General features: G+C 36.8%; 1 protein-coding gene across 9 annotated transcripts in view; it reads right to left on the bottom strand.

The window, feature by feature from the left end:
* The window catches only part of NCOA3 (nuclear receptor coactivator 3), an 84,926-nt gene that overhangs the window by 33,113 nt on the left and 31,678 nt on the right, over positions 1-20,135 (bottom strand). The window contains exon 1 of one of the 9 annotated variants that reach the window (XM_084537677.1): positions 18,371-18,460. The exons of the other annotated variants lie outside the window; for them this stretch is intronic. The gene's annotated coding sequence lies outside the window, so the exon portion shown is untranslated. Of the gene's footprint in view, positions 1-18,370; positions 18,461-20,135 lie in introns of those variants that run through there. 9 annotated transcript variants of the gene reach the window in all.

Below are 20,135 nucleotides of genomic sequence, written 5' to 3'. Positions count from 1 at the left end.
CAGATTTACACAGACTTAATTCAAAAGTGACTCCATGCCATGAGACATGATATAATCCACAGGTTACTAAGACGAATTTAAGGCATATAACACGTCTACATATTATGATGTCATCTAAATTATGAATTAAATTTGAATTAATTCACATAATTTGTTAAAAGGGAAGTATAAGATCCTAAATTATTTAAATTAGGATTACTAATCCAAGCTACAAAATCTCTGTAAATTGGGAATAGACATTAAGAGCTTTAGAACATGAAGATATGAGTTGGACCATATAAATCTGAAAACATAATTTATTTTTAACCACCTCTAACTTTTTATGTTTTCAAGTGAATACATTAACTCACCTGACGAAAGCTTCTTTCATGCCTTACCAATATGTGACTTCAGTGGGAGTAGTAGTAGTAAAGACTGACAAAGTCTACAAGGGTGAGATATTTGCTTTGATACAGCTATCTAAAACTGGATCTAAACAGGATAGAAAGTTCATTATTTTTCTTCCTCTCATGAGCTTAATATATCAAATTTTAAAAAAGGTAAAGCACTCCACATTAGAGAAAGAATTTTAATTAATACTCTATCTTTCTCTGCCTAACTGAAATTAAATTCTGAAGAGTTCAGAAGTATCTTTCTATACTCCAGAAAAATTTGGCCACCCATATAGTATTTAAGCCTTATATACACGCTTACTTTGCATTGCTGTATCATAAAATAGGACCTAGAACATAAGCTGAAAAAAACCCTCGAAATTCTCAGGAGACAAAGCTGTTCAGAGCATAGGCCTCATGGGTACTTGGGAGGGAGGGGAAAATTGATGTCGATTCCAGGTTTTTGTTCTCTTTGTGTGTGTGTGCATGTATTTTTTCTTAATATATGAACCATCACTCTTCTATTGAAACATCTAACCAACCTTGTTATTTAAAAAATGCAAAACATGCTTTTTTACTAATATTTTTTCATTATTTTAATATGGACCAATACATCTTTCTGATTTCTAGACAGAACTGCAAAATGATGAGGCACTTAAATATTGAATAGTATTGAATAAAACCATTAAAATACAATTTGAGTTTACTAGGAAAAAAAATAGTGCATTTGATCTCAATTTCTTTTTATAAACTGAAGCAAAAACTTTGCAAATCTTTCAGAACTCAAGGCTAGAGACAATCTACTGACAAAACCACAGCTTAGCCAATGCTTAGCCACAGCTTTCACAGCTTAGCCAATGCTTTTGTTCTTATTCTTGAAACACTGAAAGTCATATACAGCAGTCCAATTTTATTTAACCATGCATTCTTGGCAAAACATTTTTATTAATATACTTAGAGAGAAAAACCAAATCCTTACTATCACTATTACACCAATTAAAGCTCAGGTAAATTAGCCGATTACTACATTTTTTTCTTCTTACAAACTACAGTAGCTCCTGTAAGATAATAGGGTGACAAAGATATTTTCCTGCATGAGCTGAAAAAGAGGCACAACCACTTACCTTAATGTAATAATGACTAAGAAATTAGTTTTCCCTTAAAAGAAAGCAAGCAATTTCCCAAACATAGTTTCACTAGAACTAGAACTCAACCTGCAAGTTTTCAGTAGCAATGGTTAGCATTTTCTGGGAGGTATACACTGTGACACTTCAAAAACAGAGTGTACTTCTCAAGTTCTTGGTGAAAACAGGAAGTGTAATCAACTCAACCAAGCTTGTTTCACTAAATACACATGGTCTTTCCTCAAGACATCAGCAAGTCCAATTCCCTTTCCTGAAGCTCTGAACATGTAGTCAGCAAGTTGATTCTCCTTCCTGAGACTCTGACTGGATTCAAATGCATTTTTATGTATTATATGCAAGCAATTTTTCTGTTCTGCATTTTACTTTACCAGAATCTCAAGAAGCAGACTGCTTTCTGGATTCTGGAGACAATTTAAACACAAGTACAGTATTATAAATGGCATTAACTCACTTAGTGCTATGGCATTGCTATAATTGAATCGGACTCTTTTCATGGCAGAATCTTACTCATTTTCCAGAAACCACAGTTTATGTAAAAGATGTTTAGAATGAGAACAATCCAAAGTCAGAATTTTCCAAAGGAGCAATTAAAAACTAGGCAAAATAGCAGCAATTTCCTTGTAAAATCTTGTCCACTGGAAACTGAAATTTAGAGACAGAAGTCACTTTGCAGCTGCAAAATAAAATTTGGATGAAAATCTCTACTAACACCAAAAAACCTTCAGACAAACAGACAAACTGACTGGTTTTGACAGGATCAAAAACTAACCGTCCACACTATCAGTTTCTGACTTGTGATCTCTGTCAAGTAGATGCCAAGCTTAATGCCAGCTTTTGAACTTCCCTGCAAGTAATGTTCATAAAAGCATTCAGAACAGATGAATATGTTGCATTTTCTACAGCTATTATTAGTAATGTTTGTTCATCCCTGGCATTTACAATTTAGTCTTTGACTCTTGCATGTGAATTGAGAGTATTCATCAAATCAGTTGGCATGGAGATTGGCTGTTAAGATACCTTCTTATCTGAAGAAGTAAACATGTTCAAGTGTGAAGTTGCAGAGGTAAAAATATTTTTAATTACAATTGCAAAGGTGGAAAATAAAACCTAATTATTCCTTTTATATCTCCTTATTTAAAAAGCAAGCCTCTCAGAAGCTATGAGCAAGCTAGAATTTTTGCAATTATCTAAAAGCTTTAATCATACCTTTGTTTCCCCAGTTCTATTCTAGGATACTTTATTTGGGGAGATCCAATGTGATCTTGTTGGTGCTCGATTGCCTTAAACAGCACAGTCATTAATCACCTCGCCATTCATTTGGCATATCAGCCTGCTAACTTCATCTGCCATTTTCCCAGTGCTTGAATAATCTCCCACTATTAAGAGGCACAGAACATCAGCAGCTGGAATCTGCAAATCCCTGAAAAGGACAGTCCTGGTGCCTGTGAGGATTTCTATACAGCTCTGTCATACTCTGCTTTTGTGGAAGTACTGGGGAACAGTAAACTATAATTGTTTCTATATTTGTATACAGTCTCCTGGGAGATACTGTAAACTTCTGATAGACCTCCCCTTTTGTTGGGTGGATTCTATGAAAGAAACCGTTTTCAGCCAGACTGACCAAGTGAGGCAAGTTCTTATCCTCAGCACAAAGACCTCTGACATGAAAATTCCTGAGCATTAAACGCATCAGGTCAACTTCAAAATGTAATGGAACATCCTAGCCATCAACTGAAAGACCCTCTTTGATTTTGACTACTGAAAAGAAAACCCTAAGATGTCTGCCTTGCATGTTTACGAATGACACAACATTAGGTCTACAAAGTATGCAGCCGGTGGTGCAGCTTCAAGAATCTTTTATTTTAGTGTCAAGACAACATCCTAGGATTTTGTTTTTAATATATAAGAATGCAATTTGTTACACAATTAATGAATTAGTCTCTGATATTAACCTTGGAAAAACTCCTGTCTCTTAAGACGTTCATTGCACTGACACCTAGAAAACAATAAAATGCTTAATGAACTCTTTCGGTTCTATTCTTTACAGTGCTTCAAAGACAGACCTTGATGTTAGCAGCAGAGTAATGCACAATTTAATGGAGAGAAACAAGCCTTGCCAGTGGTGCTCTGGGTCTGCAGCAGATGAGCTGACATAACATGCCACCCAAAACATGCTCACAGGAATTTCTTTCCCTCTTGCTAAACGTTCAAAGGCTGTTGTACAAAGCACAGCACCCCACACTACCAAGCCTCTAGCACTGGACAGAAGCACTGATTATCCCCTTAAGAAAAGCATGTCATAAATTGCACAGGCTGCTATCACGAATTTGCAGACAGCTGAAATACACAGCACTTTCAAGGGCACAAACATTTGAAGGCATAGCATTCTGCTGTTACAACACAACAACAGAAAAAAAAAAAAAAAAAAAAAAAAAAACCACAATAACAAGAAACGGCTTAAAGAACTTCGCTAACATGCTTAGACTAATCACGGCATCCTGTAAAACAACTAGAGATCGTGATGTATCCGTGAAATTTTTCCCTTTTGGGTGCTCTTAACTGAAAGGCCAAGTGCCGGGTCCTGCACCTGGGGCACAATAACCCCAAGCAGAGCTACAGGCTGGGAGAGGAATGGTTGGAGAGCTGCCAGGCAGAGAAGGACCTGGGAGTGATGGTGGATAGTCGGCTGAATATGAGCCAGCAGTGTGCTCAGGTGGCCAAGAAGGCCAACGGCATCCTGGCTTGTATCAGGAACAGCGTGACCAGCAGGGCTAGGGAGGTGATCGTCCCCCTGTACTCAGCTCTGCTGAGGCCGCACCTCGAGTACTGTGTTCAGTTTTGGGCCCCTCGCTACAAGAAGGACATCGAGGTGCTTGAGCGGGTGCAGAGAAGGGCGACGAAGCTGGTGAGGGGCCTGGAGAACAAGTCCTACGAGGAGCGGCTGAGGGAGCTGGGCTTGTTCAGCCTGGAGAAGAGGAGGCTCAGGGGTAACCTTATCGCTCTTTTTAGGTACCTCAAGGGAGGCTGTAGCGAGGTGGGGGTTGGCCTGTTCTCCCACGTGCCTGGTGACAGGACGAGGGGGAATGGGCTAAAGTTGAGCCAGGGGAGTTTTAGGTTAGATGTTAGGAAGAACTTCTTTACTGAAAGGGTTGTTAGACATTGGAACAGGCTGCCCTGGGAAGTGGTGGAGTCACCATCCCTGGAAGTCTTTAAAAGACGTTTGGATGTAGAGCTTAGGGATATGGTTTAGTGGGGACTGTTAGCGTTAGGTCAGAGGTTGGACTTGATGATCTTGAGGTCTCTTCCAACCTAGAAATTCTGTGATTCTGTGAAAAAGGAGGACTAGACCGCACACACAACTTAGCCTACAGAAGCAATGAAGTGCGTGACTGAAGTATGCTTTAAATGCACTGTTAATTTTAACTGGAAAATCAAGTAGCCAGCCATAAAAGGATGTTGCTACAAGACAGTACGGAGATGTAATACAAGACACAAAATAGTTTCCTGTTTTTGTAAGTGCTTGCATTTTCTACACATGAGCGGCATATATAAGGAGCATGCAAAAAGGGAATTTGTTTGCTTAGAGAAAAGTAATTCTGAATGAATAAAAGAGCATTGCTACTGCCTGCTCAACTCAGCCATCTGAACACACGTGTGACTAATATGGTCCACAAGCAAGTATAAATTACCTACCACTACACCTCAGTGTAATGAGCCAAGAGGCACTCTTAGTGTTCCAGGTACTTGGAGGAAAGCTACTCCCATGCTTAGAGCTATAACCCTAAATTCACTGTTCTGACAGACAGGGAATCAGATATTGAGGGTGGTCAATGGGCTTCTGTCAAAATAGAACAAACCATTTTGAAATGAAACTACATAAAATAAATTCATTTATTTAAAATTAGTCATTCCTAATAATCCTAGTTGCATTAACAGTACAGAAGAACACAACACCTGATTTCAATCTCCAGAAGAGAATCATAAATATAGCTTTAAAACTCTTTCAGCTGCACATACATTTCATACTAAAACTGCACATTCCTTTGGTGATAGTGTTGAGCTGATGATCTAAGATGATGAGATATTTGTGGGATGACACAGATTTTGCCATATTTTGCCAGAAATTTACAGTATATATAGGCACACATTCAGCTGAATCTTCCCCTCACTCAAGCAGAATGAAGCTATTTGTGACCTGAATTTCTTTTTGTACAGCCTATGTCAATTTGCCTGAGAAAAGGAATCAAAAGAGTAGCGGTCATTAGAGCTGCAAGGGAGAAAAGAATTGAGAAGAGCATCCACATGTGTGCCACCGCAGTGGGACAGAGACAATGGCCTGCTTATAAGGCCTACATGGAGGATGTGGGGGAGGCAGGCGAGCAGGCTGGGTTTGTTTGGAATGTGAAGATGTGAATAATTCTCGAAAATGCTGTTAGGAAGCATTGCGTGCCAAAAATAAATTAGTCTAACTTCTTGTTCTTTTTTTTTTTTTTGAACTGAATTTATTATTATTATTATTATAAATCTTAAGTTATGAAGCAGACTCAAACAGAGAGAAACAGGAAAAGAAAACACATCTTTACTAAAGAAAAGTAACCAGCTAGGTACAATGGACACATTTTATAAAAGCTACTAAACAAAGGGCTGAATCTACAGAACAAATAAAGCCTAGCACTTCTAAGGACCTCAGACAAAAAATATCGCCTGGCCAAAAACACTGGATTGGAGCCACAGAGAAATACCAAGGTAAAGACAAAAGAAAACCAAAAAGATCAAATTCTTACTAGAACTCACCAGCTGTTCACAGATTAAAAAGTAGACTTTGTAAATTAGACTTTGTAGATTAAAAAGTAGACTTTGTAAATTTAATTCCAAATTTGAAATAGTTTTCTGTGGGATCTTTGTAAGACCAACAGGAGTACTACTTAGAATTGAATTATCAGCTCTGAATACAGCTGCTAGAAGTACAAAAAGGCCTTTCAATCGTAAGCTTCATTTTTAAGATGACTTTTTCACTGGGAACACTAATTGGCACAGTAAAAATACTCAATATTATGATCACTGCAAGTCCCCAGTTATTTAAAACTTACAGGTTTAAATCATGAGTTACACTACAAGAACTGAATCAAGATTTAATTTTCAACACTACAAATAATTTTGGCAAAACATTTTTCCACACTATACAAAGGCATATAGGCTATGGGAAACACATACTCTAAATTTTCTAGCACATTACTGTATTCTATTTATTTCTTCATTACATAACACCAGTTGTAGCTCCAGTTCAAACTATTAAACCCAAATATTTTAAATAGCTGTAAGTGGTGAAAATAAAAAGAAAAGGAAGTCAGCACATTAATCAGTTAATGCGTGCACACACATCTCAAAGATGGTATTATTTTCCTCTAAGATCAGTTGTGTTTAAAAACCACCCTGCAGCTCAGCAGCAGTGTGGAATATTAATTTACACATCTCCAGCGATATGTGAGGACATCTCCACACACCCCCAGCCCTCGAGATGGAAAGTGATTACACTGTCACTGTATGACTGTAGTGTGATGACAACAGCCAGACAGGGAGAGACAAAAATGATGCTGCCTCTCAAACGATTTCTGAATAATAGCTACTGCACCTACAGCTTTTGCAGCAGAGAACAAAAACATCAAACCCCCCTCCCTGAATGGCTCCACAAGAAAGCTAAGGGGCCTTCCACGGGGAAAAGGTCAGCATTTCAAAGCTTGTCCACCTAGGAAGAACTGGAACGCCTAGAAAACCCGGTAAATCAAATGTAAACAGGAAATACAGGGCTAAAAAAAGAACACGAAGTGTGCCTTGCACCGAACTCTGATAGTAAAAAGATGTTTAAACACATGAGAAGCAGGAAGCCAGCCAGGCAGCCAGCAAACCTCCTCACGGCACAGGCAGAAAGTGGACACTCGGGGGAAATAAAGCCACAGCCCCACAAATCAATTTGTGCTGCTGGTCTGTCCCACTGAAGATGCTCGGGTGATTCCCACAGCCAGCATGTTCTTTGCAGCAAATTGGCTGGAGGAGCAAGATGTAGAAAATGTTAAGAACTCATGGAGGAAGTATTAAAGCAAACAGACACACCGGGTGTTGCTCAGTCACCAGGATACCCGTCATCTGCAAGGGGCTCAAACATGAATGCTCAGAACTGCCAGCTAAGCTGCACAGTCTGTCAGTACAAACTGCTGCTGAATCGGAGGACTGGCAGGTGACCAGTTTAACTGCTGCTGGCAAAAAGGAGGCTGCACGGACACCGAGGAGCTCTGGACCAGTGACATTCATCCCTTGACTGACTTCCATCCCTAGGAAGATGGTAGAGGCCAACCTAAAGAATAAAATCACTGAGTGTAAACAAGGTCTGCCACCCTGGCATGACCTCTGAAAAGGAAACCTGGTCTTAAGAGGGAAAAAATTGCCCTGAAAAAAAAAAAAAAATGAAAATCACACAGAATCACTGTGTGAGTCACATGATCCTCAAACTGATCTAACATTTCTTGTCATCGTGCATTTGGTACAACTTGAAGAAGATTTCTTTTTATATTTGAATTGCTTTAGTGCAGTGGCAGAGATGTATTTACCCATATAGCCTATTTTACTAAGGGAACTTGCAGAGAGACTCCTTTGCCAGTGAGAAATATAATTTTACGAAGAGGTTTGTTGATAGAGGTTTACCAGGAAGCCTCCCTTGTAAAAGATTAAGCCAAAGAAAAACTGCTAGGATAAACATAGTGCTATCATACCAAACATCTAACATTTTCTACAAGTCAAAGCTTCAAGCATTTATCGGCCAGAGGTCAATGAGGGAGGAGAAAAACAGGTCAGTGAAACCTTGAATTCTCCAAGTCCTGTTTTTGATGTGTTTGTTGGTTCTGGGGTTTTGTTGTTTGCTTTGTTCTTTTTTTTGGCCCACCTTTACAATTACAGGTAATAAAAACTCACATTTCTCTCCCCAATTCTAAAAATAAAAATAAAAATAAAAATAAAAATAAAAATAAAAATAAAAATAAAAATAAAAATAAAAATAAAAATAGGTGGTTTCTAGATTTAACCTCTTCGCTTTTCCATTTCCTTCTATCAAATTTCTGTGTAAACTGTTGATATTTTCAAATTTGCTTTTACAATGTTATGGGAATGGAAACTATTTTTCTTTTAAAACAAAAAGTGAAGAGGTGCTTTGCCTGTTGAGTCACTGGCACAGACAGGGTTTGAAGAGAAATGCCAAATAGAGTGAGATTGGAAAAAAAATGTCATTGTGGCAGCCTGCAGCAGACATAAAAATGTGAAGAAAAAATAATTGTTTTCTTTGCTATGTTAACTAAGTATTTTAATATGAACAATATTAATAACTACATTAGCTGTTACTTCTCTTTGTCTAAATTGCTCTTAGTAAAAAAAAAAAAAAAGCTATTATTTAGATCATAGACAAACAAAAACAAGCAAGTGAACATAGAATAAATGTATTTTGGAGAAATGAATTAAGAGAAGGGTTTGAACATCAGTGCACCCTGAGAAACTACGCATAGAAGGGATCTGTAAAACAAAAACTACAGGCTGGTTTACATGGGAAACTAACTAGCATTATTATACGGATAAAACATCATACCCACGTTAGACCTACCTCCAAAGTAATTGGACTTAAACATCCTAACATTACATAAATTGCTTGGAGCACATGTTGAACTAGAAAGCCATAGCCACTATAATGACAAAAGCATAAAACTAGAGGTATGGTAACACTGAAACCTTTTACCAGGTAGGTAAACGCAAACATTGGTACAATAGTTATACAAATTCCTTAACCAGGGAAGGACGTTCAATCTTGTCAAGGTATTCACAAATCAGCTGTGTGCTAGTAACCTCTTTCCAGTCCTGTGCGGACTGCAAGTGAATGAATGTGCATCTGTGCAATATTTGAAACTGGAAAAATTATAGAAGATTAATCAAGTAAGCCACAAGAGAATATACTGCAAATACAGTACCTATACTGCAGGATACTTTTAAGACTTTAACTCTGTTGCAAAATGAGTTTTGCACACAATCCCTATAGCAATATTCCAGCACAAAACTGCATTACAGCATGCCAATTTCACCATGCTCCCTATTATAATTCACTGTTCGTTACCAGTGACCAGCACTGATAAAAATGAAGCTTGTTATAAAGCTTGTCCATTCTTGTTATTACAAAATGCTTTTTCAAACAAAGGATTTATATATGTGCTATGTCATTCCTAGCATCCATAATTTTGCATAATGATGCCTACAGCTATTTCATAAGGAAAATTAAAAACAAAGCAACATAAATTTATAGGCAGAAATATGCTCCCCTCCAACATGTACCTTACCATCCATTTCAGTTTGTATAAAATTAAGAAAGTAATCCAAAATCTAACTCAGAAAGATTCTCACTTTTAAGATCTTTATGAAAGCACTTAACTCTGTTGTTGACCACAGCGCGCGCACACACACACACACACACACACGTGTGTAAACAAACTCTGCTATTGTAGCAGCAACATTTCACAAAAATACCAGTCCTGGATATAGAGCAAATCAAACTATCCAGCTCCTCTAGACAGAAGCACCACCAATTATTCTACCCACTAATGCTTTCTTCTCGTAGCTTTTTTAAAAGGCCAATACCACACAAGTCTCTGTATCAAGGCAGTTACAGTATCTTCCTCATTCTTTCCCCATCCCACCCCAGTCCCACTTGGTCAACTGTTGTGTTACAACGGGGAAATAAGACTGTAACTACCACAGCCGAGGGCAGGCAGGAAAGGACAGCCAAGCTTCAAGTCTCTGCACAAAATATCTTGTTACCCTCAAAAACAAATTAAAATCATCACCACCAAGATCACAGTACATCATTGATCACACAGGTTTCTAGCACGGTAACACAAAATATCTCAAGAAAAATCATGTAGAGAAGAGCCTGCTGCAGTATCTTCCTCTACAAAAGAGGTATCTCTGTACAAAATACTGGCTTCTTGGACATGTGCACATGGGGGAATGAACAGAAGAAAGTCTTTACAGGATATAAGTATATAAATGTTGTCTGATACAGGAAAATTAACATTCCTAAGGGATCCATTTGCCCATCATCCTACCAGTACTCCACAAACAGCAGACAAATTATGAGGAATTATTGCTACAGAAAAAAAATGGATTTTCTGACTTTCTTGTAATACACAGACATTCGCAGGTAGTTAAAAACAATCACACTGGGAAAACTACTCTAACTTTTTATTTATGTTTTTAAGAAGATATTTTCTGCTATTCATACAGCTTATTTTGTCTGCAAGACCAAATTTTACTAGACATCAGCTTAAGGTCCCCATGGGTCTGTAAGCCCCTAAAACAAAGTCTGCTTTTCTGCACTATGTTTGTTTCAAAATTTTAAAATGTCATAAATCAATGCACTCATTTCTTTAAATGAATTTGCAAAGCTTTTAAGAACAGTAGTCAAAATCTATGGATTATTTAAAGACCAGCAAGCTCAATAAAGAGATGTATTTTTTAATGTCATCTTACTTTGTCTTGTTTGTTGTCTGTATGATTTTTATCATGCCTGGTTATGAATTAGTAGTATCTTGAAATGATTAGAACAAAGTACTCCCTATTTGAAGCTCAGCAATTCTATGGGGAGGAGTTATTCTACAATTATGACCGCAGATTTGACTGAGGTTGATCCAAAACAACAGAGAAAACACAGTAAATCTGCTCAGCCTCTTAGGACTGTTCAAGATCAACTACTGCTTAGAATCCTGCTGCTGCCAAACTGGAGCAAAGAAATACCATCTTAGATCTCCAATTTTTATCAAAGTGGTCCAGCAAAGCCTGAAGTTCCAAACTGGCTTCAGACCTGCAACTATGACAAAACATATGAAATATTCCTTCATATGTCAACTTGCGCAGCTCTCTCCTGTTCTGTTAAGACACAGGATAGCAGAGAACTGCGGGCAGAAATATCCCGCTCAGATTAGGATTTCCCTTCTGACTCAAAAAAGTGCATGTTTTGGGGCAAACAAAATCCTAGACTCCCAAAGGCTGAAAGAAGCCTGAAGTCTGTGTTAAAACTTGCACTGATTATGAACATATGTAAGGGTGACAGATCTGAGTAATACTGGATTTATAATATGAAATCCTCAGCCTTCCTAATAAACAGATTTGAAGATGTATCAGAGAAATACTTCATTGACAACTACCTTGATATTGCAAGCCAAAGAGATTCTGGCAGATGAGATTCTGTCAGACATTTTGCTGCCCACTGGCAGCAGGTAGATTGGTGCATCAGCCAAGAGGTTTCCTGCGATCTCATATGGAAGAACTAAGAAGCCAAAGAAACCAAGGTGATCTCTATGGATGGAAAGACACAGCAAAATGCACACCTCATCTATTTTGAAGAGATTTCATATGGTTGAAAGCTAGGACAGATTTTAATAAGTCATTAACAATACCGGAAAAAAAAATCAAGATTAGTGGTATGACTGTCCTCAGATTTCACCTCTTTATTACGAATTTTTAGTAGTTTATGAACACAAACAAATGAAAAGGCTATAGTGTTCAATTCTACTTTTACAGTAACAGAAGAGTAACATTAAAATGTTACCAGAGACCATCATATGACCATAAAGAAAATTTATAAAGAGAGAAGTAGCAATATAAAATTAGGAGTAGTTTTCTTCTTTACCATACTCAGCCACTTCATCTTGAGGAGTCACCCACAGTTTGGAGTTCCCTGGCACCAGACCAATGCAATCTTTTTACCACTACACTGAGTTACTGAAGTAACAGGAGTATAAAAATAGCCCAGCAAACTGTTTAGACTAGCAGAAAACTTATTAAATAAGAAAATAATTATTTTTTTCCAGACAATTCTCTCTTTAAGAGGATTATTAAGCAAGAATAATTACATACACAGTTTTGAACATTTCAAGACAATCACGTCATTCTTTACAACATCTGAAGCAAGTAGAACAAGTTTTTCATTTGGCTAAGGTACACAAACTGTTTAAAAAGATATCCAAATGGCTACCAAGAACTTTGTTCATCACTGAAAAGATAATGCTTTTTTCTTTCTAAAATTCTCCAAGAGAAGCTTTTTATTTTAGTAAGAAATGGCTTTTTTTATTGTATTTGACTGCATGATTTCTACAAAATGTGTTCATTCAAAATAATCCAGTGTATTAAAAACACAAATTCTTTACTGAAGTTTACTAATACAGCCAATAAGGAAAGAGCATTTTTACACTTTACACATTTAATGTTACTCTTACTGTTTACATTACAGTGCCAGTTTACAAGATGTTAACACTGTGCCTAAATTTGATATACAAAAAAGTCATTATGGGTTTATTATAGTCTGGATTCTCATTTTAATGAGATTTAACATCTTTAGAACAAAACGTTCAAAGCTGCAAGACATATGCTGAACATGTGTATACATGTAAAGCTTTGAAACCTGCTTAAAAACGTGAGAATGAGTAAAGCTCATGTTACCCTTGATAAATGTCAGCTGTCAGGAAATACAGCCCAATATACACTACACTTTCCACAAACTAGAGCCCAGAAAAATGCAATTTTTACTTCACTAGCTGGATATAATGCATTATACATGGCAACATTTAGCCAAGGTCAAAAGTTCAGTGTTTTCAAATTTTAACCTCCAAAGCAGGGTATTGTTACACAGATAACATCATTATGCTGAAATTAATGGTAGTATTTCCAAAATCTCTGCTACACTCTACTATACACATTCTACCAAAGTGGACACATTCAACAAACCTAGTCCAAAAGAACTTGAAAAGGGAAAAAACAGTCGTTCATATTTCCACTTCCAATTCTGTATTTTTTACTGTCCAATTTTACAATTTACATAAAAATGCAAACACCTTCTCTTCCATATTGATGAGACTGATGTACAGGGACAGAGAAAATCATTACTAGCTGAAGGGATGATGTTAAGTATTGTGTTCAGAAAAGTCAAAAGCAAAATAAGCTGAAAAAGAAACAAAACCCCCTTTTATTGTTGTTGTTGACATGAATAAAATGTCTTGCAATCAGAGACTCATTCAACAGCATGAACCTGAACAGTTCCTGCTGTAGTAAATCACTCATTATAAAATGCTAAAAGTATCCTACAGAAATAACCCAGGTACAACAAACTGAGCAGAGCTGAACACGAGCTGCACTGTAAAGGGTGAGTTGGGGATCAGATTGTCTCAACTGTCCATTAAGAAATATTACTTTTTGATGTGATAAAACTAGGCCAAGCATCCCATCCCTATCTACAGTGCAGTCCTCTTAAAAGCTGTTCCTTCTCCAGTTCCCCTATTTGAAACCAGATATAATTGATAATTTTGTGCATACGAAAAATGACTTCTACACTACCATTGTCAAGCCAAATGGGGAAATGGACTTTAAAGATTTCACTGTGATTACCACATTAACAAGCATGTTTCTTCTGTTGCAGCCAAGTCTGAAGCACTCTGACAGTCTTCTGTGATTTTTTGTGAAAAGTGTTAGCTAGTTTTCCTGAGCAGGTTAAAAGCTCAGCATGTTGAAAGATGAAATACTCATGTGATATCAATGCCCTTCCCTCTCTGTTGTAATAAGTATTTTGATCTATTCTAATTTAGTATATTTCCACTGAGATTTTCAGAAGCTTTTAGCACTGGTCTAGGGCTGTTTCTGATAATTCAGTGAGAATTCTATCCCCAGCTTCAGTAGGATTACTAAGGCCAAACGTAGTATTTTTTCAGAATTTTATCTTCAACAGGAAGAAAAAAAAAAACTTTTAAAGGTATATTTTTATTAAGCTCAACTAGAAAGATACCGTAAATATGTCAAAATGAGTAGAAAGGCTCAGAAGACCTAAATTTTATTGACAATTGATTATTTGCCAGGCTATTTAGAAACATAGGTGTGTTTCTACACACAGCCAAGAAAAACAGATATCTGTTTGCTCCAAATGCAACTTTTAAGCGTTTTCTGGTACCAGGATCTATGTTAAGCCTAGTGCCTGGAATGGATTGATTTCTGCTTAAAATGATCATTCTACTTGATGTTTTAAAAGAATGTCAATAATAACTTAATATAATTATGTCCTTCAATGTTCACATTTTTTATTTTAAACAGACACAGAAAACCGTCCAGCACTTACTATAGTTATAGTAAATAATCTAGATGACCTTTCATCAACCACATTGAACACCAGTGCTGAAAAACAGAACAATAACTGCTGAAAACAGTGGTAACCTAACCGCTGCACTTACTACAAATATTGCAGTATCTGTAGCAGTGTAAACATCAAAACATCCCTTAGCTGAGAAGGTGATTACACTTATCAGAGCAAACTATCACATTTCAGCAAAATTAAAAATAACTCTTCAGATCTTACAGCATAAGAAACAGTGAAAGTATGAAAAAGTCCCCTTGCACATTTAGTTTACAGTATTCATTGTACCTGCTCTGAAACCAACATTGGTAACGTGAAATTTGAACTGAACAAACAAGGTAGAAAATCTTATGAAAAGGCTGTAACCTGGAATAAGTGAGCCATTAATACCAAGGTGTACAGCTCTGACAAGCAACTTTTGTACATGTATGTTCTGTTTCAAAATAAGAATCTAACATTACATACTGGTTAACTACAATTCTCATAACAATGGCTCCAATAGCTTCCTTCACAGACACATTAGTAAATATATCCTATATTAGTGCAATAAGCATACACAACAGGACAGAAGAGGCAGTAAGGATGACCAAAGTGTCAAATTAAATAAGTACTACAGTGTATGTACTACTGACCAGGAAAAATATCCCATGAAGCAGAAAACAGCTCATTCAGGTTACTCATAACTGAGTAATTCCAAAGTTTGAAAGCATTACAGAAGAGACACAATAGTTCACTGAGAAATTCTAAAAGCCCATTATAAAACTATACTCAGTCTTTAAATTATATTTTCTAATTTTCCTTTTGTCTTCACAACTTTTAGGAAAATCGCTAGATTATTTCATTCTAAAGTGAAATCTGCAGGCCCAGTTTAAGTGCTCTTAAAACTGACTTGAAGTTTTGTTTGGATGAGAGGTAAATTTCACCCATACACCATGAAAGAATTAAATTCACTCTCTGTGAATGGTAACAGCCTTGGATTATGAAAAAGCCAGAAGCCCTGCAATTTTGGAATAAACAAGTAGTTATTTTTACTTCTTTAGAAATTCCACGTCTTTCCTATCTCTACATGTTCTTTACAATTCTAGGATCTTTGCAGACCTCTGAATGATGAGCAGGGATTTATTCTTGTCTTTGGCCAAGTGAGGACATTACCACTTACTGTCCTGCCATTACTGCATGGCCAGCTACTTGCTGACAAATTGCTCATTATTAGCCACTAAAATGTCACACATCATGGCAAAGCATTTTAAGCAAAATGCAGTTGGTATCTTCAAACACCATTCTGCAAACTGCAGTGGTTCAGGACTGACAAGTAACTGTCAGAAAGTACAAGCAGGGCAGAACTTCTTCCGCTTCTCATCAGAGAGCCCAGGACACTACCAACAAAAATTGTCTTAGTTCTGCTAGTTGATAAGACAGAAAAAGTCTTTAAAAACACCTGGAAAAAGGGTGATTTTTTTTGTTGTTATGACTGCACTTCAAAGACACAGAATTAAGTGTCTAAAAGCAAAGACTAATTTTGATTTCACGGCCAAGCAAGGTAAATTTTTCCTAAATTCTGAGCCAATAGATGACTAGCAGCCTTCCAAGTTTCTCAGAGGTTAACCTGAAACTTTATGAAAACTTAAACTGAAGAACACTATGAGGCTAGCATTAATGGCAAGTTACTTAAATCAGTGCCATTAAACAGTATTAATGTTGGTCTGACAGACCATAAAAGCAAGGAATGAAGAGAATCACAACTTAGAATGCTCCACTTTCAGAAATATCAGAAATGTATTCTGAACATCTAAAGGGACATAATAACATCACTTCAGAATACATTTCTATTAACATTTATATTATATAATCATATAATAACAGGAAAAGAAAAGAGTAGTGTGATTTCCTTCATAACAAGATAGCATTTTTGGCTCTGGAGTGTTCATTACCAATACCCATTTTAACAAAGGAACGTAGGATTCATCACGCCACACCATATCCCAGGCTTGCCCTATGCAGGAGTAGAAAAGGGTGGGCAGATAAATCTACCAAAGGGTGGGTTTGTTTTCAGAAACTAGTAGGAAACTAATAAATATCACAGAATATTCTTTAAGTATGAATTCTACTAACTATAGATACTCTCCTACTTAAAAAAAAATAAATAAATGCTTTTTAGTATACAAATAACTTGTCTGATATCACATGCCTGCTAACTGTGTAAGTAAAATTCTTTTTTCTTTATCAATTTTAAATGCATTGGCTTTTCATTTTAGGCTGTCCCCACGTCCCCATTGTCCTCCCCATAAAACACACAAGGCTCCAGTTTGTTCTTATGCCACACTGTTATTCAGCTTCTGCAAAACTCAAACATTTATTCTCTCTCCAAATGTTTTCTTCTGTCTCTTACAAAAGCCTTAAGAAAGCTTCACATTGATCTTAATTTTCTTCATTTTCAAATTTAGAATATTTCAAAACAGATTCCTTACTGACTGAAGTCCCCAATTCTAATACTGTCACAACGGAAGAAAAGTGATGTTGACATGGGACCCAGGAGGATGACATTACATGGGTGGCGGGGAAGTAATGTGAAAAATAAAAAGAAATTCAAAGCAAATGGAAAGAACTGTCTACCCTGCTTTAACAGTGCTGTGGGGAGGAGAACAGGAATGACAGCTTTTGAAATAAAAAATCACCTAATGAGAATTTTATATAAGAATCCAGAAAAGAAAAAAAAGAGAAGAGTTATTAATAATTTGCTACATATGATTTTAAAATATTAATTAAAAATTCCCAAAATTAATATTATGAGAAATGCCTTTATCTAAAGGGGTATTTTTTCTATGAACTACAGATAGAGATCAATTCAAGCGGATACAGTGACCATCACCGAATTCACAATTGCCCTTCCTCCTTCATTTGCATAGCCAGGATAATTCAATTCTGCCCTGTCCATTTATAATTACATTAAAAAGGCATTGAATAAAAAGCACGATTATTTCTCCTACTGTAAGACATAACAAATTCTTCCTGTAAATAAAACAAACTTGATTTTGTAATTTTCCATGTTCAGAACACATGGCCCTTTTTCCTCCCTAGGACAGATAAAGTTAAACCTGGGGAAAAAAAATAGGTAGGAATTGCTCATTTTCCTATTCTCTATCACATCACAGCCTTGAACTTAACTATGAAGGAACATTGACAGTTGTCTGTTCCACCAGTGGTCACAGAAATATGTTTAAGTAGTAACACCCAAAAAGAAAAATACTTGTCCTCTGTTTTCACAGCATCGATACCAAACAACTACAATAGCATGTGGAGCCAGCAAGACAAAAGACATACCACTTTTGCTGGCAAACCCTTTTTGCTCTGAATCTATTTACTCTTGTCCAATCCTTAACTTAGCAGGACACTCCCTATTTATACCTTGAGATTGAAAACTGATGGCTATAAGGACTCCGGCCTTACTATTATTTAAAATATTACTGTGTTGTGTTTTTAGTTTACTGATCTTAAAAATAAAAATGTGCATTTCTACTTCTGATTGGAAAGAGTGAACAACAGACATTGTGAAGTGATCCATCATGAAGAAATTTTAATACCACAAACTGTAAAGTTGATCTCTTTTGTTGTCTTAGCCTTCCAGATAGAGACTTCAGCAGACTACGTACCACAAATGATTGAATTCAACAGTTACGGAGCACTTCAGCCAGCCTTCTATCTTCCTTCCTGCATCTGTCCATGGATGTTGTCTATTACTGAAATTCCATGTAAGCTGAGAAATAACCAGTTAGATTATACTGATTATCTTCCTGAAGGACATGCATTGTTTGCTTAATAAACATCAGAATGAAAGTTTAGAGAAATCAGAGCTAGCAATGACTCAAGATAGATAAGAAAAGCTTTCCAGAACACACAAAGAAAAGCAGAATGTGAATGGCAGAAAGGGTTCTTCATTAGCATGTGGAATTTCTTTGAACAATCCTGTCTTGTCCAACCCCCACCCCCAAGACCCCATCCAAACAACCAACCTAAAAACAGCTTCAAACTGTGCTGGAAATAAAGCACACTCTTCTAAAAAAACTACAGAAAAAGTATTCTGGTCTGCTCCTTCAGTAGAAATCAGTAAGCGAAGCTATTTACTGTCCTTGTAGTCTGAGAAACTGAGACTACTTCAAACTATAACAGAAGCTAGGAACAAACTGACTGTAAGGGCGTATCAACCCACAGACATGCAAGGGGGAGAGCTGTATAGATAAGGCAACCTAAGAAAATTATAAAAGCAAAAAGTCCTTTCAGCTACAGCAACCAATTCCTATACTTACTGCATTTTTCAAGAAAGTGTGAAAGGCCACACACAACTCACAGAGGGATGTCTGCTTCACCATGATCACACCACTTTATTCTATCTGAAAAACACTGATGTCTACACTGTTTTGTATATTAAAAGAAAGAATGTATATATATCATAGACACTGAGGTAGACCCTGACTCCTAAACTCTGTGCCAAAGAAATGAGACAGTGGATATGTACACTTCAGCTTAAAGGAATCAGTATGTCCACATCTTATTTTTTTTTTTCAGAGATGAAAATGAATACACTGAATTTATTTATTGTGTTTCAAAAAATTGCTACTAGAAACCTGCTCCAAGGCTAGAGCAAAACAGGACTTGAAAGTCCATTCACAATGTTCTGAAGACCTCTAGACCTGATCACTGTACATCTCAGAACAGGTTACATCACCACACCCAACACAGCTCTTCCAAGAGGGGGTTTCATTCCAGAAACTCAACCCATTTTTGTTGTAGAAGACCAAGAGTTCACTCATCACTGGAGATCTGCAGCAAGTATGCCAACAAGACTGCCTTCAGAGATGGACCTACTGAGGCTGCTTACTGCATCCCACCATGCAAGGCTTGGACTGCAGATATTAAGTTTCACCACTAACTGAAATGTAAATAAAAGCAGAGAAGACAGAGATACAATGATAATGATTTAAAAACAAACAAAAATTTACATTCCAAATACTACTGTTCTGCTGTTTTTCAGTGTCATTTGTGCCTGCACTTACAGTTAGGAGCAGATTTGGGTGGAAATGACAACCTTTCATACGAGATCTCCAAGTGCAGTTCACCATGCAACTCCATGACGAAAGCCAGGAAACTCAGGAGGATGAGCCAGCAGAAACTTGAAATAGACTACAGAAGTATCGACAATGAGTTTTGGAATATAAAATCATTTTCCTATTTCAGAGGCTGTGCTCTAAAGTCTTCTCTCTAAATCATCCACCCTTCCTTCACTAAAACAGGACAATAGGAACTGTTTATGCTAGATAACAAATAATGGAGGAAAACACCTTGGCATGAACTTCTCCTTTTCAAATTTCCAATTCACAGTCTGGAAATAGTGAAGAAAAAAAATCTAAAAGTGCAACT

Source organism: Aythya ferina (assembly GCF_964211825.1).
Source record: "Aythya ferina genome assembly, chromosome: 16".
Taxonomy (NCBI): domain Eukaryota; kingdom Metazoa; phylum Chordata; class Aves; order Anseriformes; family Anatidae; genus Aythya; species Aythya ferina.
This window is presented reverse-complemented; position numbering and strand designations above follow the sequence as displayed.